Below are 26581 nucleotides of genomic sequence, written 5' to 3' on the forward strand. Positions count from 1 at the left end.
GTAAAGTCCAACAGTCTCTTTTCAGTTTTCTATTATGAGTTCCTCTACGGGATCTGACATTGTTGATCAAATCTTCTTTTTCTTGTTAAAAACTTTCTCTCCCTTGTTTCTTTATTAAAGTGCTCGATTTTTCCTCCACATTTTCTGTACACTTCTTTTGGTTCTTCTCTGACTCCTCTTTGTCTATATAGCAGATCATTACCCATTAACTTATGATCTTGCCGCAAAGATTCGTTCCACTTCCAGCACTCTTTCTCTGAGCTAATGACATCAGTAGATTTCCTTCTTCGTTTTTAAGGAAATATTTCAATATACCATAGGTATATAAAGAAAAATACAATTAATGCCCACATACTAACCCGTCAACTAAGACAATATATTACCAATACAGTTGAAGGCTATGAACATCTCTCCTGACCACCATAAATAATCACTATCTTGAATAACTTTGGTGTTTATTTTTCCCTTATCTTTCTTTATACTTTTAGAATATAGATATAGACTCCCCAAAGAGATAAAGGCACTCCTTTTTCACATTTTAACAAATCCCTGAAATTGTAATATGACTTCCCTTCCTAGATACCACAGAATACCTGCTATTATTTAAATAATATTTTTCTTGTAAATTGCATATTCTTTGATTGCTGGTGAATATGAGTCCTATTACCTTAGCATATATTGATTTTATATCCAGCAATCTTACTGAAATCGCTTATTAATTATAGTAATCTTTCTTGAGATTCTGTGGAGACAAGCATAGTGTATGCGAACTAATGATGGTTTTGTTTCTTCATTTCTAATACGTTTAACTTTCACTTCTGTCTCTTATATTAATGTGCTGGTTAGGTACTCAAGCACAACATCAAAGACAAACAATGATAGCAGGTATAGAAGTCTTCTTCCTGATTTCAAAAAGAATGCGTCTAACTTGTATCATTAAGTATGATAGCTATTTCAGGTTTCTGGTAAACATCTTTAAACAGAAATGTTTCAGGTTTTTGGTAGACACTTTTTAACAGAATAAGAAAGTTCTCTGTTAATACTAGTTTGCTAAGATAATTTTTATCATGAACAGGTATTTATCAAAAACTTTTTTTACATTTTTTATTGTGGTAAAAAAACAAATGAGAGCTACTTTCTTAACAAATTTTCAAGTGTACAGTACAGTACATAAATTTCACTTTTAGCACTGCTTATGCTTACAGCCCATAAATCCAGGTATGTTATGTTTTCATTTTCATTTGTCTCCAAGTATTTTCTAATTTTCTTTGTGACATCTTCTTTAACCCATTGGTTGTTTAAAACTGTTTTGTTTAGGTGTGTGTGGTGGCTCACACCTGTAATCCCAGCTACTCAGGAGGCTGAGACAGGAGAATCACTTGAACCCAGGAGGTGGAGGTTGCAGTGCGCTGAGATCATGCCACTGCACTCCAGCCTGTGTGACAGAGAAAGACTCTGTCTCAAAAATAAAGAGTGTTTTAATTTTTACACATTTGTGGATTTTAGAGTTGTGCTTTGGCTGTTGATCTTTAGTTTCATACCATTATGATCAGAAAAGATACTTTGTACTACTTCAATCTTCTTAAATTTATCTAAGATATGTTTTTGGCATAACATGTAATCTATCCTGGAAAATACTTCATGTGCACTTGAGAAGCAAATATATTCTGCTCTTGTTGGGTAGAGTATTCTCTACAGATCTGTTAGGTTCAATTGGTCTATAGTTTTGTTCAAGTCCTCCATTTCCATATTAATCTTGTTCTATCCATTATTGAAAGTTAAGTACTTAAATCTCATATTATTGTGTTGCTGCCTATTTCTCCCTTCAGCTCTGTCAAATTTTGTTTCCGATATATACAGGAGTTCTGAGGTTTGGTGCATAAATATTTATAACTGCTTTATCTTCTTGGTGAATAGGCCCACCTTTCAGGTGAATGTCTTTGTCTAACAGTTTTTAATTTAATATGTGATATTGGTATAGCCACACCTTCTCTCCTTTGCTTACCCTTTGTATGAGATATCGTTTTCCAACCCTTCACTATAAGCCTGCATTGTTAAAACTAAAGTAAGTCTCCTGGAGACAGGATACAGCTGGATTCTGTTTTGTTTTGTTATTGTTTTTGTTTTTAAGCCACTTGGCAACTCTCGATCTCTTGATCAGGGAATGTAATCCATTTATATTTAATTATTGACGGTGAAGAAATTTCCTATTGCCACTTTGTTGTTTTCTGTCTTATAGTTCTTATGTCTCTCTTTTCCTGTTACTATCTTCCATTTTATTTCATTGATTTTTTTTTTTTTTTGCAGTGACATGCTTTGATTCCTTTCTCATTTTCTTTTTGTGTATCTTCTATAAGTACTTTCTTTGTGATCACCATGGAGCTTACATAAAATATATTGTTTACCACAATCTTTTAAGCTGTTAGCAATGTAACTTCAATCACATACAGAATCCACACTTTCACTTCTCCCCTCACATGTAATTTGGTGAAATAAATTACATCTTTTTATATTAGGTATTCGTTATCATATTTTTAGTTATAATTTTTATACTTTTTATTGTAATTTCTATGCCAGAATAAAAAGCGATTATACAACACTATTCTTTCTTTCTTTCTTTTTTTTTTTTTTTTTTTTTTTTGAGACGGAGTTTCGCTTTTGTTGCCCAGGCTGGAGTGCAATGGCGCGATCTCGGCTCACCGCAACCTCCGCCTCCTGGGTTACCTTTACTAGTGACCCTTACACTTTCACATGCTTTTAAGTATTGCTGTTTAGTATCTTTTTGCTTCAACTTAAAGAACTCAGTTTAGTATTTTTTCTAAGAAAGGTCTAGTAATGATGAAGTCCGCTGCTTTTGCTTGTCTGGGAAATTCTATTTCACTTTCATTTTGGAAGACAGTTTTGTCAGACACAATATTCTTGGTTGGCATGTTTCATCTTTTTAAGGTGTACACTTCTTTCTTAAAGACATTTAGCATATTTACAGAATTGTGCAATTATCACCACAGACTAACTGTAGAGTACTTCTAAAGAACCTCCTGCCCCTTTACAGAAACTCTTTCCCAACCCTGGCTCTAAGCAATCACTGAATCCACTTTCTGTCTATGGATTTCACCTTTTCTGGATATTTCATATAAATGGAATCACACTGTATATAGTCTTTTATGATTAGCTTCTTCCACTTGGCAAGATGCTTTCAAGGTTCATCCATATTGTAACATGTGTCAGCATTTTATTTCTATTAATGAATGATAATCCATTATATGGATACACCACATTTTTTCTCCATTCATCAGTTGATGAACCCACATGTTGTTTCCCCTTTTGGGCTACTATGAATAATGCTTCTATAAATGAATATAGAAGGTTTTATGTGAACCTATGTTTTCAGTTCTCTTGCATGTATATCTGAGAGTGGAAATGGTAGGTTATTTGGTAACTCTATGTTTCACTTTGCAAGGATCTGTCAAACCATTTTCCAAAACTACCTGTGACATTTGACATTCCCACCAGCATTGTATGAAGGTTACAATTTCTCTACATCCTTATTAACACTAATGTTTGTCAACTTATTAGTCTTAGTGATCCAGCTTGTGGATTTGTTGATCATGTCTGCTGCATTTTTACTTTCTATAATATCAACTTTGCCCTTATTTTAATATTTCTTTTTATTTTCTTTGAGTGTCTTAGTTTGGGCTGCTATAATAAGTTATCATAGACCGGGTGGCTTAAACAACAAACATTTATTTATCATAATCTAGATGCTGGGAAGTCCAAAATCAAGGTGTTGGTAGATCTGGTGTCTGGTGAGGTCATTCTTCCAAGTTGGCAGATGGCCATCTTCTCATCTATCCTCACATAGCAGAGAGCAGAGAGAGATCTCCTGTTTCTTCTTCTTTTTATATGGGCATTAATCCCATCATGGGGGCCCCACTCTCACGAACCAATGTAACCCTAATAAACTCTCAAAGTCTCCACTTTTGAAATGATCACATTGGGGGTTATGAATTATGGGGGAACACATTCATTTAGTGTATAGCACTGGACTTATTCAATTTCTCATTCTTAAATAAAATGTTTGGCTCTGTGAGTTTAGACTTCTTCTGGTCTTCCAACAAGTATTTAAGGATATAAATTTCCATCTGACTACCACCTTAGCTGCATTCTAAAAGTTTCAATGTGTATTATTTATCATTCAATCTGAAGTATTTTTCATTTTCATTTTGTTTTCTTCTTCGACCCATTAGTTTTTTAGAAATGCCTCTATAAATTTGCATCAGATATTTTTAAGTAACTTTTGAAGTACTTCACTTGTGTTAGACAATATTATTTATATGAAACAAATCCTTTGAAATTTGTGGTATGTTGTTTTGTGGCCTAATTATGTGAACATTTTTGATAAATACTTAAAGAAAGACTCTTTATTGCTCTGTTCAAATAATGTATATCTTTAATGACCTTCTGTCAGCATTACGTAAAAGTACTGATATTATCAATACATGAATTGTTTATTTTGAGCTTAAGTTATTAGGTATTTACATTTTAGAGGCTCTCTGCTCCCTTTTCCAACAAACCTCCTCAAAATAACTCTAAAATGTATGCATATTTAATTATATCCTGCAATTCCCCTTTTTCTTTTCCCATTCCTCAATTCTTCCCATGAACTCATTCTAATAAGCAGCAGTTGGCATAGAGAATGATAAAGTATATCATTCCCTTCTTGATATACTTTTATCATTTGGCTTCTAAGATGCTCCTTTCCCTTGTTTTTCCCTTTCACTGGTCTCTCCTTTCTGGTCCTTTCTCATCTGTCCAACTTCTAAATGTTGGAAGGCCTAGAACTCAAAGCTGGGACCTTATCTCTTTTCTACCTATCTCCATTCCCTTGGTAATTTCATTCAGCTTCATTTTTAAATGCCACCTACCCACTCATGGCAGCAAAATTTATATGCCTAGCCCAGGCCTATCCCCTAAATTTTAAACTCATAAATCCTACTACTTACTTGATATTCAATTCACTAACAAAATACTACTTGGCTACAAACAATAAGCTGTTATTGTTTCTGGATCCTAAGGATTTAGGTTTCTTTTTTATTTTTTGAAAGTTCTAGTATACATTTATGAGACTCTTTCTTATATTTTATTCAACTTTTTTAGTACTTTCTCACCACAATATTTAGTACATTACATTGCCACAAATATAGTTCTTCTATCATCAATTTTCTACTCACTTTGTTAAAAACTTGGAAAATATCTTAAATACCTCTTTTTTCTTTACTTTCTCATATGTAATTAGTCATCAAACTTTGTGTGTTATAACACTGCAAAGTTTCTTGCTTTTTAAACAACTTTATTTCTATTAATATTGCCTAGTTCTCTTCCTAATCATCTTTTGCCTTGATATTTAAACAATCTTTTATCTACTTACTTGCATTCAATCTCTAGTCTCTCAAGCCTTAGTCTCAGTCCTTATTCTACATCAGAATTACCTGAGAGCTTTAAAAAACTACCAAGGTACAGGGCCTAACTCTTAGATATTCAAATTTAACTGGTCTAGGGTGAGGCCTCAGCATAAGTATTTTTCAAAGTTCCCCAGGTGGGGATAATAAGTGGTCAGGGTTGAAAATCATAGCCAAACCAGATTATTCACTATTCTCAACAAACTGCTATGTCGGCTAGATGTCTTTTGAAGCTTTCCTTTCTTCTAATGACGTTGCTAATTTACACAACTTCCAGAATCATACCAAACCTTAAGGTTAAGCCCAAATGCTACTCCTTCAAAAGCCTTAATCAAGAATGACAGCAATGAATGACACTCTCTCTCCACATGCATTTAAATTCGATAGTCTATATACACATACACACATATACATACGTGTCTATATCTCACAATTTCATTTTAATATTATACACATATTCAACTCTGTTATTATAGGGGACAAGGATTATATTTAATTCACTGTTGAATATCCCATTATTATAGAGCTTTACATGTGTTAGGTACATCAAACTAAACTAAACTGTGACAAACATACCTATCCATGTGCTTAACAATATTCTAATCATTTAAAACCAAACTCTAAAATATATGCATAGATATTATATCAATTCAATAGTGACAAATATGCTATAACTTTTCATTTCCCGAAATACTGATACGGATGAGACATACCTACCTGAAAGTATGTTGATGTAAAGAATGAGAACACTATTAGAAATTTAAAACTGTGCAATATATTATAACACTGCTTTATTTTAAACAAAAATTTCTAACTGATGCTATTCATATCACATATTCTTACATTAATATTTTCTTTGGTAAGATAAAAAGTGAATCTAAAACAGAGTATAAGAAATATAATTTTATAGTACACAGTGGTCTAAGTGGTAATAATAGTTTCCTACAAAGTCTAACAGAGGACACAGACATTCTGTTAACAAATATCACTTGCTTCACCTAGAAGATAGGACATAGGAATAAGACAGTCACGTCCAATTCCACATGGATTCTCAGCTCTGATCCTGGGTTTTGCACAGTTTACCTTGTGAACATGATCCGAGTGACATTTCACAAATTCCTGGATAAATGTTGCTACACTCTGCTAGGAGAGAGACAGGCTATGTCATGCACAGATCAATAACCGCACTGTGTTTCATCAGCCTCAAAATCAAAAGTGCTTCATCTGGCAAAAGCCATGGCCCTAGAGAATCTGACATATATAAACTGAATACCCTACAAGGAATGTGTACTACACAAACTATTGGGGTAAGGTAAAAGAAAACTCTGGAGATTAGCAATAAGGTGCAAAAAGAGAGTCATTTTCTAGTTCATTATTACTAGAGGTGTGAACACAGATCACAAAAATGGAAATGAGGCTATTTAAAATTCTGCAATTCCTGACAGGAAAAAATAATGGCTCCTATACAGTTTAATACCTTTAATCTTTCATATAAGAATTCTGTAAATAAATATAAACAAAGGACAAATATAAGTTTGGATACAATAACAATCACATAACGCTAAATACATGATTTTTTTAAATGGAGATCCATGAAATAAGGCTCTTTGAGTATTAAAGAGTTTGCTAAAGGTCTCTTCAGACTTAGTAGTTTTTATGCTCAATGTTTAAATGCTAGATTAACTCGAAACCCAAGGCATTTGTTGAATGGGCTGTGCTCTGTTGTTTTTAATTCCAAATTCTGACACTTGGCAAAAGTCTTTTATTTGAGGCTTGATTAAACTAATTTAAGATTATTTGGTTAATGTAATTGGACAACATATGAAGCAAACTTGAAAACTCAAATTCTAAAAAGGAAATTGCTTTAAGATTGCTATTGCCAAAAAGTTTCTGAAACAAAATGTGCTATTGCAGAATTTAGCTGGATCTGACTCAGAGGGTTGGGTAATCAATAATTCATCAAGAAATCAAAGAAGATAATGATGTTTAGTCATAAAGTAAACAGCAGTATATGTTTATAACATTTTTATGAATATAGAGAAAATATGTAATTTTTATCAAATTATGCTGCAGACACTATAGAACATACAAAGTTAGGTAAAACATATTCTTGCTTTTAAACTGTTTATAATGTAAAAGATAAATAAATATCACAAAAGGAGGCTAGATCACCATTTGGATAAGAATAAGGAAATACATTTATTTGTTTCTCTTATATCCCCTAGCTTAGAGGCACAGCTACATTCTAACATAAAGATCTAGAAACAGCAGCTGGGTGGACCAGAGCTAGGGCATTTGTTACTTTGACAGTCAGATGGGAAGTGTGGCCTCTAGCCAGGTGTGGAAGCTCAAGCCTGTTATCCCAGCACTTTAGGAGGCTGAGGTGGGTGGATCACCTGAGGTCAGGAGTTCGATACCAGCTTGGCCAACATGGTGAAACCCTGTCTCTACTAAAAATACAAAAATTAGCTGGACGTGTTGGCGCATGCCTGGAATCCCAGCTACTCAGGAGGCTGAGGCAGGAGAATCTCTTGAACCTAGGGAGCAGAGGTTTCAGTAGGCCAAGATTATGACATTGCCCTCCAGCCTGGGAAACAAGAGCACAACTCCGTCTCAAACAAAACAAATCAAAAAAACAATAGGAGCCACCCTTTGACTACTCTCACTACCTTTCATGTTCTAAGGGCAAATCCCATTTCATATTTCAAAATGCTCCTCCTACCATCTTTTAATTATAGTCCTAAAAGCCATTGTGACAGTACATTATCTTAAAATAAAAGTTTAAAAGGTACCATGTTCGGAGGGGCAGTTACACCACTAGAATGAAAACATAGTATAAAAATAAATTCATAAAAATAACAAAAGTCCAGAAAGCATTATTAGAACAGCAAGGGCTTTGTAGAAACCGTAAAGCAGATGAGACCAGAATGAGTGCCTCTCTTTCCAAAAATATCTCTTAGAAACAAACAACAACAAAAATAACCACTGAATATTCCTAGCAGAACTCTAGGCACTAAGCTCCAGAAGTGAGGCAAAGGGGGGCAGAAATAAGCCAAGAGTAATTAATTAAAGACAGTTTCTCCCGTCTCGTACAGTCAGACAATATATTATCTTTGCAATATAGAAGATATTCTTAATAACTTGTTTTTGAAGAAATCAAAATTTAAGTAATAGACTACTTTTAAAAGCCAACTTTTAATAACTTAAAGACAAAAAAAATATTGAAAGTAGCCAGACAGAAATAATGCATTACCTATAGATATGCTAATTTGAATGACAGATTTCTTAAATGAAACTATGGAGACCAAAAGAAAAGTGGCACAACTGTTTTTCAAACCAACAACAACAACAACTTTTTTTAAAAGAACTGTTGACTGCAAATTCTATATGCTTCAGGAATGAAGAGAAACTTCATAGACAATCTATTAAGTGTGCTATAATACTACACCTAAAAAAAATGTACATACCTTAATTAAAGATACTACATTGCCACCAAATACTGCAGAACACTCTATTCAGTAGCATCTGAAATTGTGATTTTGTTTAAGTTCCCATGAAATATTCACCAGGATAGGCCATATCCAGACCATGAAACCAACCTCAACAAATTTGGAAATACACATAGACTAGCCTCTGATCATAATGGAATCAAACTACAATATGATTTTTAAAAAGCAACAGGAAAATCTGCAAACACTCATAAATTAAACATGTTTAAATTATAATACACAAGTCAAAGAGGAAGTTTCATAGGAAATTTGAAAAGCAAGAATGTAATGAAATGTAAAATATAGTATATTAAAAGAATATGGGATACAGCTAAAGCAGTGATGGAAGGGAAATTTACAGCACTAAATAGTCACATCAGAGAAGAGAATTCTAAGATCTTATAGCAAGCAGTTAGAAAAACAGCAAAATAAACCCAAAGCAAGCAGAAAAAAAAGAAACTAATAAAGAGAAGAGCAGAAATAAATAAAACTGACAACAGAAAAACAAAGAAAATCAACAAAACAAAAAGGTGGCTCTTGAAAAAAATCAATAAAATTGTCTCTAACAAGAATAAGAAAAATAAAAAGAGAGAAGACACAAATCCTCTTATCAGAAATTAAACAGGGAATATCGCTACAGATCTTGCAGTTATATAATCTAATAAGAGAACAGTATCATCAAGTAGAGTTTACCCCAGAATATAAGAAAAAGTAACCATAAGAAAATCTACTAATGTAATTAACTATATCACCAGAGTAAACTGGGGGGAAAAACCCTCATTATCTTCATAAATGTCAAAACATTATTTGACTAAACAATTTTTCTTAATTAAAAACAAGCTGGGCATGGTAGTTGATGCCTATAACCCCAAAACTGGGAGGCCAAGGTGAGAGGATTGCTTGAGGCCAGGTGTTCAAGACAAGCCTGAGCAACAAAGTGAGATCCCATCTCTACAAAAAATTTTTTTAAATAGTTGGGCATGGTAAGACACACCCAGCAGTTTGAGGTTACAGTGAGCTATGATCACGTCACTGCACTCCAGTCTGTAGGGTAAGCATCATACTTAAAGCTTAACCTTAAAGACAGTCATCCCCAAGCCAACTACTTTATAAGCCAAGCTATTTGTCATGCTTTTTATTCTTCAGTTTTGTTATATCCCAGATCATTTTTACTTTTGACTAAAATAACTTCCTTTAGTGAGGAATTTAGTGCATAATGCTGTTAGATTTGGAGGTCAAATATTTTTATTTTGATCATAATCATTTTTTTTTTTTTTTTGAGACAGAGTTTTGCTCTGTCACCCAGGCTGGAGTGCAGGGGCATGATCTCAGCTCACTGCAACCTCTGCCTCCTAGGCTCAAGCAATTCTCCTGTCTGAGCCTCCCAAGTAGCTAGGATTACAGGCATGTGTCACTGTGCCCAGCTAATTTTATGCATTTTTAGTAGAGACGGGGTTTCACATGTTGGCCAGGCTGGTCTCGAACTCCTGACCCTCAGGTGATCCACCTGCCTTGGCCTCCCAAAGTGCTGGGATTACAAATATGAGACACTGCACTTGGCCTGATCCTCCTCTTAAAAAATATTTTAAAAGAGAATAGAATTTATACTGATGCATTTTATTTCAAGACACTGAAAATCTGTTCCACTGTCTTATGGTTTCTACTATTGCTTTTGAGAAGTCAGTTGTCATTCTAACTTTTCTTGAAAAAAAAAATTTCACCATTTATCTCATATCATTCAGGAGTCCTAATTAATGATAGACCCTTTTTATTTATTCATAACTCATATGTCTTCTCTGTTTTCCATTCCTTTGTCTCTATGTCATATTCTTAATAAATTCTTCTATCATCTAGTTAAGTAATTCCCTCATCCAGTTAACTAATAATGAAATTCTTCTCCTGTATCTAATTATAGTCAGTAAAGTTTTAATTTTACTTATTGTATGATTTCACTTCTAAATACTCTGTATGGTTCTTTTCAAAAATATCGGACCACTTGTAATTTCTTGTGCTTTACAAATATTTTTTAGCATGCTGGCTGACAATTTAACTGTCATTCATTCATTCCATTGAAGGGTTGTTTTGTTTTTTGTTTTTTTTTTTTTTTTATTTCTTTTTCTAGTGCCTTGCTAAATTTTATTTTTTGTCTCTAGTAGTCTGCTATTTCCCCCGATTTCTCCAGGTGTAGATTTACTTCATTTCATTCATTTTTTCAAAGCACGGGGTCTCTCACATTTATAAAAGATCATCATCATCATAAGGATGAAAATAACTTTACCTTAAAACTAATTATTTAATATGGAAAACAAAAAGCCAGCAATTCTACTATTTACACAGTAGAATGTAAAGGAATAGTTTTGCAGATGAGTTATCAGTATCATAAAGCATGCACAGAAGTGCTTCAATAAGATGCTTTATAGTTTTCCTATGAAATATAGGAAATATTTGTTCGATCTTTAACTTTTTTAAAGATAAGGAATTAATCACTTAGAAAACATGTTGATTCTTTCAGGTGTTATACCTAGTAATTGATGTAGCTGGGTACAGATCTTAATCTTCTACACATTAAAAAATGTTCCTAGGTCTGTTCATTAATGGCTCACTGAAGTCTCAGGAATGAGTAAATAAATCAAAATGGATTAAAGACTTAATATAAAACCCACAACTGTGAAACCACTAGGAAGAAACACTGGGAAAAACCACTTCAGGGCATTGGCTTGGGCAAATATTTTTTGAGTAAGATCTCAAAAGCACAGGTAACAAACACAAAAATAGACAAATGGGATCACATAAAGCTAAAATGCTTTTGCACAGCAAAGTAAACAATCAACAAAGAGACAACCTAAATAATGAGAAAAAATATTTGCAAAGTATCCATCTGAAAAGGATTAATAACATGAATATACAAATAACTCAAACAATAAATAGCAAAAACAAATGATCCAATTAAAAATGGGTAAAAGATTTGAAAAGACATTTCTCTAAAAAAAAGACATAAATGGCCAAAAGGTATATGAAAACATGTTCAATATCATTAACCATCACGTATACGCAAATCAAAACCACAATGAGATATCATCTCACTCCAGTCAAAACGGCTATTATCAAAAAGACAAAAATTAATAGATGCTGGTGAGGATGTAGATAAAAGAGAATTATTATACACTATTAGTGGGAATGCAAATTAGTACAGCCACTATGGAAAACAGTATGGAGATTCTTCAAAAAAACTAGAAACAGAACTACCATATGATCCAACAATCCCATTACTGGGTATATAGCTAAAGGAAATGAAATCGGTATGTCAAAAAAATATCTCCATTCCTATGTTTATTGCAGCGTTATTCACAAGAGCCAAGATATGGAATCAATCTAGTTCTCCAACAACGGATGAATGGATAAAGAAAATGTGATATATATAAACAATAGAATACTATTTAGCCATGAAAAAGGAATAAAATCCTGTCCTTTGCAACAAGATGGGTGTAACTGAAGGACATTATAATAAGCCAGGCACAAAAATGCAAATATCACATGTTCTGACTCACATGTAGCTGCTAAATAAAATTGAACTCATGAAGGTAGTGAGTAGAATGGTAGTCAGGAGTTGGGGGTGAGGGGGGAGCTTGGTTAATGTGTACGTAAATACAGTTAGATAGAAGAAATAAGCTCTGGTGTTCAATAGTACAGTAGGGCAACTACAGTTAGCAAGAATTTATTGTACATTTCAAAATAGCTGGGAGAGAAGATCAGTAATGTTCTCAACACAAAGAAATGACAAATTTTCGAGATGACGGATATTCCAATTACTCATACAATGCATACATTTCACACTGTATGCATGTAACAAAATATCACATGAGCCCCATAAATATGAACAATTATGTATCAATAATTTTAAAATGGGTAATAAGGGGTGTGACAGAATACTAGAGAGTTTTCAGATAAACAGTATGATTTAAAAGATAGGTAATTTTTGTAATATTAATTCCTAATAGGTGACAATTTAAGACCAGCCTGGGTAACAAGAGTCAAACTCCGTCTCAAAAAAAAAAAAAAAAGAGTAGTTTATTCTAGGAAATCTTAAGTAAGCTATTATAACACAGACTGGAAAAGGAATATGATTCTCAGAAAGAGTCTAGGGAGAATTTTAGAAGATATAGAAAATCACACACCTGAGAAGAAGAGATTCTTTATTTTATATTAGGTATATTTAAATGTTGTAGAATCAGACTAGAAAATAAAGATTAAATATACAAGTTGACATCAATAACTTCATACTTTCTTCAGAGATGAACAATCAATTCAAATACAATATGGTAAGTTTTCAGCATATATGTTCACAGTGTTCTGAAGTTGAATATTTTGCCAAATATTAAATGTCCATTCAAATGAAACTAGTAAGGGCATTAAAATTCTTTTGCTTGGCTAACCATAACTGTATGGGAGTCTAAAATTTTTGAAGTCAAATTATTATATTTTAAACGTAATTTTTTAAAAAATCTACTATTCTTAAAAGGGGTAAAATGTAAAATATGTCAGTATTTTTATTTTCTTAAAAATCTGTGCAGGATGATTAGAGAAAGATGACTCTACAGTCAAAATACAAGGTTCAAGTTTTAGACTTACCATTTACTAACCGTGACCCTTGGATAAGTCATTTACCCATGTAGTGTCTGGTTTTTTTCTGTATAAAAACAGGATAATAATTCCTATCCAATTAACTCATGGATATTCTGTATTTCTCAAATTGTGAAAGCATGTGAAAATGCTCTGCACAGTTAAAGTGTCATAAAAATGTTTTTCAATGTCTTAAATTTCATTTGATATAAAATATAAATACATACTCAAATACTTTATTTATACACTCTAGAGTGTAATATCCCTTGTTCTGGAGATGATTAATTATAGAATGTTTCCATGTGTACCTTAGGCAAAAATTACAGCTGTAGGGAATATGTCTTAAAACTGTTGCCACAGTCTACAATAGCTTCTGCTAACAATTCTTGAATCTATCAACGGGAGCTTCTGTTATATTTAAGGAGACTCAGGGAACTTCCGTTATAGCTAAGCGGTCTTACATATTAGCATTGTTGAGAAAAGACAAGCTCAGATAAATAAGGTGTTGCTACCATGAATCCGCTTACGTATATTTTTATTGTCTACTTCCACTGTTGGCTCATATAATGAGATTCAAGCAGATTTTTTTTTTTTTTTTTTTTTTTTTTTGAGACAGAGTCTTGCTCTGTCACCAGGCTGGAGTGCAGTGGCACAATCTCAGCACACTGCAACCTCCACCTCCTGGCTTCAAGCAATTCTTCCGCCTCAATCTCCCAAGTAGCTGGGACCACAGGCATGTGCCACCACACCCGGCTAATTTTTGTATTTTTAGTACAGACAGGGTTTCACCATGGCCAAGATGGTCTCAATCTCTTGACCTCATTGTCCGCCCCACTCAGCCTCCCAAAGTCCTGGGATTACAGGCATGAGCCACTGCACCCGGCCAGTAGATTTGTTTTTATTTATTACTAAAAAGTGGTATTTTTATTTAAAACATCTATATAAATATACAAAGCCAAATATGTAATATCTGATAGTTCAAGAGCATTTTTCTATTTTCAAAGAATCTATAAAAATAACTCATGACAATAGATAATAACTGCCTCAAATCTTTCAAGGAATGAGCTGGAATAAATTAATGGATAAATATATATTTTTTAAAAAGAAAATAAAGATCATCCAATGATTAAAGTTTTTAACCATTTATTATGTGTGCTATTCTGATTCTAGAACACTAAAATAACTTTCCTTTCTATAATTGTATATTACTGTGACCTAGAGAATGCATTTATTTAAAACATTGCATAGTAAAGACGGCATAACAGTTAGAATCAGAACACCAGAATTTGAGCAACAGACCTAACACAAACTAGTGAAGTAAACATGAACAAGTTAACTAAACTCTCTGAATCTCAACTGAATTATTTTTTAAATGAGAATACGTCACAGGTTATGAAAATCAAATAAGAAAAATACTGTTTGCAAAAGTTTCCACTGTGCTAATATAACCTAATCTCATTACTGAAAAATAAAATCAGCTTTTTCAAAAAACAAATATAACAAATCAAAATAAACTTTTGGGAAGGCATATAGTAGTAGTCATTCAGTAGGCATATGAACTTATCCATATTAATTTCTGTAAAATGAAGATAATAACACTATCTTATCTCAAAGGGATGTTGTGAAAATTAAATGAATGAATCCACATAAATTGCTTAGAAGATGCCCTATACATAGTAAGCACATAAAGGTTAGCTATTCTCACTATTATCATAATCTGTCTGCAGTAACTTTTCTCCAGTAATATTTATTATCCTTCCTCTGTACTGCAGGGCAGTGTACTCATGAGCTTGAAAAGTGCAAGAGGACTCCTAAGAAACCTGAAAGTGATTCTGCTATTTTGTTACACTACATCTTATCCTTTGGGCCTTGGTGTCAATGTCACCTTCTCAGAAATGCCATTGTCTGACCAAGGTTGATCTAACCTTTCTTTCCCTTTATCCGTAATTACAATGCACTCTCTGTAATCTTTAATTATTTTACTTATTCTGTTGCATGGCTATTATATTCTGTCTCATACCACAAATAAGTTCCATGAGAGTAAAACCATACCTGTGTCTAGTTCTCTGTTGTGTTCCCATTATCTTTCATGGATCCTAGCACACAGAAGGTACACAATCGATGCTTGATGAATAAAAGAATGATCTTAAGGAGTTACTATGCAGCCAAATTTGGAAATCTGAGACAAAAGAAAAGATGACTACTATGGTACAGATGTGATAAGTCTGCCATTGAGAGCCCCAACACTGGCTTACTCCAACTAAGGGCAATAGTATTCTCAATTATCAATCCTTAAATCTTGTAGTTTCAACTGCCTTAGCCACAAAATACACACAATCATGAAGTGAATAAAAATGTTAAGAGGAAAAAAGGAATTGGAATAGTACTGAACTGTTATTAGTATGATTTGTCTCTGTTGTTTTAATTAATTTAGAAAAGAAAACAGCCACTGAAAGTTCATGTGAGATTTATAGGCTATAATATACCCACTGTACTCTTTACTCATGAAATTTTAAATATTTTGTTCAATCTTTGTTACCGTATTTCACAGGAAATACAGTTAAAATTTTTAAAAACTATCTAAAGACCGGCAATGTGGAAGATAATATAACCTGAAAACCCTCTGTGTCATGTAGAAAATCTAGAAAATATATGACATCAAATATTCTTTTTGATGTATTGCTGAAAATCTTAAAAAAAAAAAAAAGGAGCTATTCAAGGGCTTCGATCATAGCCACCTTTGGAGAGCAGCCAGCAGCAAAGCAGCGAGCATGTGACTGGAGGTGTGGTAGCACCCGCTGCATGGAAATCACCAGGGCCAGCAACTCAGGAATTGTGGGAGCAGGAGCTGAAACTTTGACCTTGGGCTAGAGAGGCCCAATCTGAGGATCCTCTGGAGGGCTGCAACTTCAGTTCAAGGGTAGACTAAAAAATATTGCTAGGACAAAAAGGTAATAAATTAGTTTGTCTGTTTGATTGGAACCAGGGCAAAGTACAAAAATTTTCAGTTATCTCTAATGGGAATGTTTATGTCTGTGACTTTACCTCATGTGGGTTTGAAATATGAATTTTTCAGTGTGGGTCAGGAATCCTTAACTCTAAGAATGAACATAAATATTAAGTACTGAGGGGTAACAAAAGCAAACTGAAAACAGTCTGGACCAATGCTCTCCAAAGACAGGAACTACCTGTCAAGGAACTACCACAGACAAAAACATATCCACTAAAGCTGAGCTGAATATCAAAACTATAAACACATGCAGAAACATCCCATCCTGTAGGGATTTCCAGCATTAAGGAGGTGGCTGGCAAGATGGCCAAATAGGAACACTTCCGGTCTGTAGCTCCCAATGAGATCAATGCAGAAGGCGGGTGATTTCTATATTTCCAACTGAGGTACCTAGCTCATCTAACTGGGACTGGTTAGACAGTGGGTGCAGCCCATGGAGGACAAGTGGGAAGCAGGATGGGACACTGCTTCACCCAGGAAGGGCAGGGATCCAGAAACTCCCTCCCCTAGCTAAGAGAAGCCCTGAGGGACTGTGCACTCTGGACCAGATACTACATTTTTCCCGTGGTTTTCGTAACCCGCAGACCAGGAGACTCCCTCAAGTGCCTATGCCAACAGGGCCCGGGTTTTCAAGCACCAAACTGGAGAGCCATTTGGGCAGACACTGAGCTAGCTGCAGGAAATTTTTTTCATACCCCAGTGGCACCTGGAACACTAACGAGACAGAACCGTTCACTCCCCTGGAAAGGGGACTGAAGGCAGGAGGCAAGTGGTCTAGCTCAGCAGATCTCACCCTATAGAGCACAGCAAGTTAAGATCCATTGGCTTGAAGTTCTCGCTGCCAGCACAGCAATCTGAAGTCCAGCTGGGATGCTCAAGCTTGGTGGGGGGAGGGGTGTCCCCCATAACTGAGGCTTGAGTAGGAGGTTTTCTCCTCACAATGTAAACAAACCTGCTGGGAAGTTCTAACTGGGTGGAGCCCACCACAGCTCAGCAAAGCCACTGTAGCCAGACTGCCTTCCTCTCTAGATTCCTATGTTCTGGGAAGGGCATCTCTGAAAGAAAGGTAGCAGCCCCAGTCAGGGGCTTATAGATAAAATTCCCATTTCCACATAAACAGAACCAAAGACAAAAACCACATGATTATCTCAATAGATGCAGAGAAGGCCTTTGACAAAATTCAACAGCACTTTATGCTAAAAACTGTCAATAAACTACGTAACAATGGAATGTATCTCAAAATAATAAAAGCTATTTGTGACAAACCCACAGCCAATATCATACTGAATGGGCAAAAACTGGAAGCATTCCCTGTGAAATCCGGCACTAGACAAGGATGCCCTCTCTCATCACTCCTATTCAATATAGTATTGGAAGTTCTAGTCAGAGCAATCAGGCAAGAAAAAGAAATAAAGGGTATTATTCAATTAGGAAAGGAGGAAGTCAAATTGTCTCTATTTCCAGATGACATGACTGTATATTTAGAAGACCCTATCATCTCAGCCCAAAATCTGCTGAAACTGATAAGCAACTTCAGCAAAGTCTCAGGATACAAAATCAATGTGCAAAAATCACAAGCATTCCTATATACCAATGACAGACTTAAAGAGAGCCAAATCAAGAACAAACTGCCATTCACAATTGCTACAAAGAGAATAAAATACCTAGGAATACAACTAACAAAGAATGTAAAGGACCTCTTCAAGGAGAAATACAAACCATTGCTCAAGGAAATAAGAGAGGACACAAACAGATGGAGGAACATTCCATGCTCATGGTTAGGAAGAATCAATAACGTGATGGCCATACAGCCCAAAGCAATATAGATTCAACGCTATCCCCATCAAGCTACCAATGACCTTCTTCACAGAACTGGAAAAAACCACCTTAACTTCATATGGAACCAAAAGAGAGCCCACATAGCCAAGTCAATTCTAAGCAAAAAGAACAAAGCTGGAGGCCTCACACTACCTGAATTCAAACTATACTAAAAGACTACAGTAATCAAAACAGCATGGTACTGGTACCAAAAGAGATATAGACCAATTGAACAGAACGGAGGCCTCAGAGGCAATGCCACACACCTACAACCGTCTGATCTTTGAAAAACCTCACAAAAACAAGCAATGGGGAAAGGACTCCCTGTTTAATAATGGTGTAGGGAAAACTGGGTAGCCATATGCAGAAAGCAGAAACTGGACTCCTTCCTGACACCTTACACTAAAATTAACTCCAGATGGATTAAAGACTTAAACATAAGACCTAACACCATAAAAATCTTAGAAGAAAACCTAAGCAAAACCATGCAGGACATAGGCATAGGCAAGGACGTCGTGACTAAAACACCAAAAGCATTGGCGACGAAAGTCAAAATAGACAAATGGGATCTCATTAAACTCCACAGCTTCTGCACAGCAAAAGAAACAATCATTAGATGAACCGGCAACCAACAGAATGGGAAAAAATTTTTGCAGTTTACCCATCTGACAAAGGGCTGATATCCAAAATCTACAAAGAACTAAAACAGATTTACAAGAAACAAACAAACAAACCCACTCAAAAGTGGGAAAAAGATATGAACAGACACTTTTCTCTAGAAGACATATATGAGGCCAACAAACATGAAAAACTGTTCATCATCACTGGTCATTAGAGAAATGCAAATCAAAACTACATTGAGGGACAGCAGGCATACGGAGTTGGGGAGGGATAACATGGGGAGAAATGCCAGATATAGGCAATGGGGGGATGGAGGCAGCAAACCACACTGCCATGTATGTACCTATGCAACAATCCTGCATGTTCTGCACATGTACCCCAGAACCTAAAATGCAATAACATATATATATGTATGTGTGTGTGTGTGTGTATATATATATATATATATATAATAACATATATATATATATAATATACACTATATTTTTTTAAGTAAAAATTTAAAAAATGATAAGGCTTTGAGGTAATAAACATGTTCAAAATTTATTTTAGTGATCGTTGTACAACTTTGTCTATATAATAAAACCACTGAATTAAAGGCCTTAAATGAGAGAATTGTAACATATGTGAATTAATGAAATCACTACCAAAAAATAGTAATAATGAGAGACTAATAATTCATAGAAAACTAGACAGAAAATCAGCAAGGATATGTAAGAGTTGAACATTACCATCAACCAAATAGGCCTAATAGATAATTTGTACGCTGAACCCAACAAAAGCAGAATATACATTCTTCCCAAGTACTCACATGACCTTCCCCAGGATTTACCCTTTGGCCATGAAAGTCATAATACATTTAAAAAGACTAAGATCATAGAAAGTATGTTCCCTGGTCACAATGGGATAAAACTGAAAATCACTAACAGAAGGAAATTTGAAAAATTCACAAATCTATGAAAATTAAACAATACTTTCCTAAATAATGGATCAAAAATAAATTTAAAAATTAGAGAATACTTTGAGATAAATAAAAATCAAAACACAACATACCAAAACTTAAAGGATGTCATGCTAAGATAGTGCTTAGAATAAAATTTACACTTGTAAACCTATATTAAAAATAAGCAAGTGTGCAAATCAATAATGTATACTTCCACCTTAAGAAAATAGACAAAGAAGAGTAAACTAAACCAAAAGTAAAAGTAGGAAATAACAAAAATTAGAACAGAAATATATGAAATAAATCAGTAATTAAAAAATAAAGAAAATTAACAGAAACAAAAGTTGGTTCTTAAAAAAAAGCAACAAACCCCACAAACCTTTAGCTAGACTGACCAAGAAAAGAAGAGAAAAGTTAGAAATTACTAAAATCAGGAATAAGACAGGGGCATGTCTACAAACTTCATAACAATTAGGAGATTACAATCGGATACTATAAAAAATTGTATGCCAACAAATTATGTAACCTAGGTGAAAATGGCACCATTCATAACTACTGGAATTGACTCAAGAAAAAAGAGTCTAAAAGGCATGTCATAGGTGTTGGTGAAGTGTGGAGAAACCAGACCTCTCATACACTGCTGATTGGAAAGTAAAATGGTATAGCTGCTATGGAAAAGAGTCTAGCAGTTCCTCTAAAGGCTAACAGTAAAATCACCATATGACCCAGCAATTCCACTCCTAGGTATACACCCAAGAGAAATGAAAACATACATCCCCACAGAAAACTTCTACACAAATGTTTACAGCAGCATTATTTAGAATAGTCAAAAAAAAAAAAAAAACGACCAGAAATAGTCCAAATGTCCATCAGTAAATTAATGGATAGGCAATGAGGTATATACATAACAATGGAATATTATTCAGGCATTAAAAGAAAGAGAGAGTGGCAAGAGGCAGACAAATTCCTAGGCAGGAAAGGGTGAGTCCCTGGTGAAACACAATCTTCAAGCAAAAGACATCCTGAAGTCTGAAAACCAGGCTGTCAGTTCCAGGTCGAATCTATGACCCAGAGTGAGAATTTCCTTGATGTCTTTCAGCCAAATGGTGGTTTTTCCAGGCCCACCCATAGATCATTAAGCATGCACTTCATTCTGAGTCCATAAAACCCTGTGATTCGGCCACATCTTGGGATTACCTGCCTGCGGGTAGGAGCCACCCACTTCAGGTCTCCTCTCCTATCCCCATAACCTCATTCTTCCTGGAGGTGGGACAAGAACTTGGGACTCACTGAACAGTGGGCATGAAGAAGGCTATAAAACTTTCCTGGCCATCTTGCCCAGCTCCGAGCAGGAGGTAAGGGGCTGTAACATGTTCCAGGCCAGCTTGCTGAGCAGCAAGCACTGACATGATCCTGTTCATCAGACTGTGGGAGTAAAGAGCAGCGACCTTTCTGGAGGCTCAGACCTCCGGACTCCCCAAGCCAGAGCTGTAACACTATAGCCCTCCCACCCTCTGCCAGCGTCAGCTACTCCATGTGACGGGAAGCACAGCAAGCCAGGCCAGTCTGGGAGCTGCAGGCCAGAGAAAGGAGATGGGACTGAACTAGCTGAAACATTCCCCCCACCCCCCAATTGCAGAGCTGTGGGCACAAGAGACCCGTAGCTATCCCCTGCCACCTCCTCGGGGCTTCGAGGTTGCTGGTGTCTCCGAGCTTTCGGGTGCCACCACATTTCCCACATCCAGATACCAGCGCCATAGCTAGAACCCACTTGCAGCAGTCCTAGTCCAGCCACAGCCTCACACAGAGCCAGCACCTGTAGCTGCCCTCCCCACCACAGCCAACGGCACACTCAGCTATGGGCAGTGGCCAGACCCCACACTTGCTCACTCACACATCCCTCGAAGCTCTGAGCTTGGCTTGCTCTCAGTGGGCATGGGATCAGGCTGGTAGCACAAGCCAAGCGCACCCTGCCAGGCTAAGTGGGTGGAACCAGCACAGTGGGTACCAGCAAAACTCAAACAGAGGTGCCACTGGCCACAGAGGTTTCTGGCTGGTGAGGCAACACCCAAAGCATCTTGTGACAGAATAGAGTCCAGGCTACAATATAAATGAACTTTGAAAACATTACACTATGTGAAAGAAGCAAGTCACAAAAGGTCACATATTATATGATTCCATTTATAAGAAATATTCAGAATAGGCAAATCCATATAGATGGAAAGTAGATTATTGATTGGTAAATGATAGGATTGGGGCAGGATGGGGAATAAATGCTAACAGGTATGGAATTTCTTTTTGAGATAATGAAACTGTTCTGCCATTAGACAGTGATGGTTGTACAACATTGAGAATATACTAAAAATCACTGAATTGTAGTCCTGCATAGGGTAAATTTTATAATTTGTTAATTATAACTCAACTTTTAATTTTTTTAATTCAAAAATATCTAAATTATTTCCAGTCTGGGTATGTTATCAATTTGTAGTAAGTTATAAAGAAATTCTTAATAAAATCTTTGGCCTTTCCTATGAAGGAACAGACTCAAAGCAATCTATGTAGTGTTGACTTTCAAGATAATTAAAAGTAAAAATTGTTGAAAATATGTTGACAGAAGGCCATTAAGGGCTATGTGAAACCATTTAAATTCTAGTTCATATTTGAATATCAGCAATTCTATCATTTGGCTCTAGACAAGTATTTATAAGGTCAATTTGCATACAAACAATCCAGTGAATTATTGTGTAAAATAATGAGAATAGAGTATTAAGAAATAGTTTAAAAATTTTAAATAACATATATCTTACCAGCAGATTTATAAACATTTAAGTCTGACAATATCGAGTATTGGTGAGTATATGAGAAGTGGCACGCTGAAAGTTTTGTAATAAGAGAGAAAACTGCTAGAACCAATTTGAAAGACAATAAATATTTAAATGTCCAATCTATATCCTCCAACAATTCTACTTCTGGAATTGTTCTTTATTTAAGAGAACTTCTCTCAATGAACACAAGGAAATACATACAATGAGACTCAATGTAGAATTGTCTGTAAAGGCAAAAAAAATTGGAAACTCAAATGTCCATGAATAATGATTAAATATAATGTAACATATTTATTTAATCAAATTTAATTGATTTTGAAATACACAAAGACAATTCTACAAGGTCCGGCAGAGTGGCTCACACCTGTAATCCCAGCCCTTTGGGAGGCTGATGTGGGTGGATCACCCAAGGTCAGTAGTCAAGACCACCCTAGCCAATATAGTGAAACCCTGACTCTACTGAAAATACAAAAATCAGCCAGGTGTGGTGGTGAGCACCTGTGGTCCCAGATACTCGGGAGGCTGGGGCAGGACAATTGCTTGAAACTGGGAGGCAGAGGTTGCGGTAAGCCAAGATTGCGCCACCGCACTCCAGCTTAGGTGACAGAAAAAGACTCCATCTCAAAAACAAACAAAAAACTATGCTACGATAAAAATAGTCCTATATATTATTTATCAATGTACATATGTGTACACAACTTTTTAAATAATTGGAAAATTAGCATGAACTCATGAAAGTGTCTCCAGAGATGAGCGGAAGAAAATGGGGCTTTAGATAATGATTAAATAAAAATTTTGCTTTACTTATCACATTTTCTATCCTTAAAATATACAGTGGAAGAATATATCCCAAAATGTTAATTTTTTAAGGGTATAAGGGCATTTCTTATACATGCTTTATATTTTTGTGTATCTCTTAGCTTTGCTAAAATCCTTTATAGAAAACAAAGTTAATTTTTCATGTTTGAATGCTTAGTCTGATAAAATATTATTCTTTTACTACTTTTTGTCTAAATTAGTGTATGACTTGAGAAACATAAATAAATCTATAAAATTAAACATTGCTGTGTTTCAGATTTTTCTCATATTAAAAGGAAACTCTAAAGAATAGGGCTAGCATGTTTTTACTCATATCTTTACAACTGTGGCAATGTATACATACTTTAAACAAATGTATAAAATATAAAGCATAAAGATTTATAGTTAATTTTTCTTGAAAATAGCAGATGCCTATTTATATATTTCCATCTATAGAATAATGCTTAGTATAGGACTACGGTGTATTTCAAAATAGATTCAGAATATTTTACAACAACATTTACAGTACCTGCTTTTAGAAATCATAAATCTTTGCCATTTACATAGCATACTACTTAGCTCATAATTGCAAAATACTATCTATATGTCATACATACCTTGAGAACAGGCAAAATGTAAATAAACAAACAAACAAACAAAAAAGAATAAAGTTACAGCTCAGCCCAAACATGTAAAAAATCTATTATTCTGGTCAAAATTTTTATTCCAAAATTTAGTGGTTTCACTTACACAGTTCAAATTTCTTATTCTAAGCCTTGTTAAGGAAATTCTATAATGGTTTAAAACACACTGCAATGAAACTGATAGGGGAAAAAGTATACTTTGTGTTTCTCTTATCAACCTCCTAACAAACAATGGTACTTTTAATTTTCATATGAAAAAGTTGAAAATCTTTGAAAAGTTTTCCTGAATATAAAGTAGTATCTTTAGTATGGAGGTTGCCCAAACATTGAAATCTGTCTTAAATATTAGTTATTAATGCACAATAAATTCAAGGCCTATAAGTTCAAAACCTATTGATGCCTGATTCAATACTTTGGAATAAAAAATAAATGTTGAGGGTTTTAAAATCACAAGATACAGATATGAAATAAAGTATTTGCCAAGCATATAGGAATTCTATCATAAATAGGCAGGAAAAGAAAGACTAAATTTAATCTGTTTTCCTAAGTTCCATTACTAAAAATGTCACAGAAATCAACAGATGCTAACCAAATCCTCAGGTTGGTAACCTGAAAAATTTCTCAGTAAATGAGAAACTGAGATCTTGACATCTTCCATCCCAAGCTGTGCTTATTATAATAGAGCTCACAAAGACTATACTAATGTGTTAACTAAAGATAATTTGTCTGTATCTATGCAATATTTGGGAAGTTACTTTATCAGTAGAGAATTCTAAGTTTAGTTATCATATCAGTTATTTCTCCGTATGTACAGAATATGCAAATGAAATCTAATTTTAATTAATCACTGGTTACATTCATTTGAATTCATAGCGATTTTCGAGATGGAAAATTTCTAAATTCTGATTCTTATCTTTTCCTGAAGTACTTTTTTAATTATTAGATGTTCTTCGACCTTTCTATCATCTAAAGAAAATGTACATTAAAAAATAACATATAACAATGAAATACAAGTTACACCTATAACATATAACAACAGTATGACCTTTACCTTGGAGTAGATGAGATTTAAAACAGCTAGAATTGAGGGTAGCTTCAAGGAGAAATTCATATTAAAGTAACTCATTTGATCACCCATACCATACTCTCTCTAAAATGCACATGAACCATGCAGTAACTGAAGTGCTTTTTATACCTCCTAATTTTCTCTTTGCAAGTAGTTGAAATCTCTGCTAAAATGTGGATTTTCTTAATTGATACTACTCAGTATGGCACCTTATTATAAGAAAGGAAATTAAAATTGGTTGTGAAAAAGGCAAAAAAGTATATCTAACACAGATTTTTAGTTGAATCCCTAGTGTACTATTTTTATTTTTCTCACAGTGTATGCAATTTAAGGAACTCCCAAGAAGTAACCATACCACTACTTTTCAAACTCTCAGTGGAGAAAATTCCTGTTCCAAAGAAAATTAGGAAAATAATTTTTGTAACAACACTAATCTTTTACAACTTTCCTCTAACAATATAAGAATTTACTCTCATGAAAAGCCAATTGTCCAGTATATTATTTAAGAGAAACTGAAAAGTTCAAATGTTTTTTGTATAAGATTGAAAAATTAAAGTTAAGAATGCTTTCTTTCTTCTTTTAAAAAAATGTTCTTTCATGTCACTTCGCTATTTGCACAAAAAACTTAGGAATGTATATAGCTTATAGTATCATGGTGCTATAAAACAATGTCATTTAACTACAGAAGAAAGAAAGGAAGGGTAGCAGAGAGGAAAAGGAAAGGGAAGAAAGAGAGACAAAGAGTATTAAAGAGAAGAAAAGAAAATTCTAGCCAGTAAAATGTATAAGGGATCAAATCATTTTGGGAAATGTAGTTTCTATACAGTGGCTGTGGTGTCAGTGGCTTTGTCTAAATTCTAACACAGAGCTCAGTCTCATCTAGTATCCCACTGCCATATTTCCAAGGGCCAAGCCTGAAACTTCTAGTCTAAGTTTGGAATGCAGTTAACGTTTGGGTATACGGCTACTCTGGGAATAAAGTCAGAACGCAATTCTTAACTGGATTAATCCTTCACCATTAAGATGTTTAGACATAATGTTTGAATCAAAGCACTAGATATTAGAATTAGAGAATTAAAGAATAATTTAAAATTATGTATGATAGTGATTTAAAGATTGTTTTCTAAAACAATGAAATAATTTTTTCTGTGCAAAATGACAATTTTCTAACAAATCATTCATTTCACAAGCAAATACCGTAAAGAATGGAGACCTAAAAAACAAAAAATCTTTCCTTTTTCATTTGCTTTAAGTTTATCTCGAAGTGTAAGTTAAACCTGTGCTTTAAG

General features: G+C 34.6%; 1 protein-coding gene across 7 annotated transcripts in view; it reads right to left on the reverse strand.

The window, feature by feature from the left end:
- The window catches only part of CNTLN (centlein), a 337157-nt gene that overhangs the window by 62038 nt on the left and 248538 nt on the right, over positions 1-26581 (reverse strand). The window lies entirely within an intron of this gene.

Source organism: Sapajus apella, unplaced genomic scaffold (assembly GCF_009761245.1).
Source record: "Sapajus apella isolate SASKATOON/1434 unplaced genomic scaffold, GSC_monkey_1.0 scaffold42, whole genome shotgun sequence".
NCBI lineage: Eukaryota > Metazoa > Chordata > Mammalia > Primates > Cebidae > Sapajus > Sapajus apella.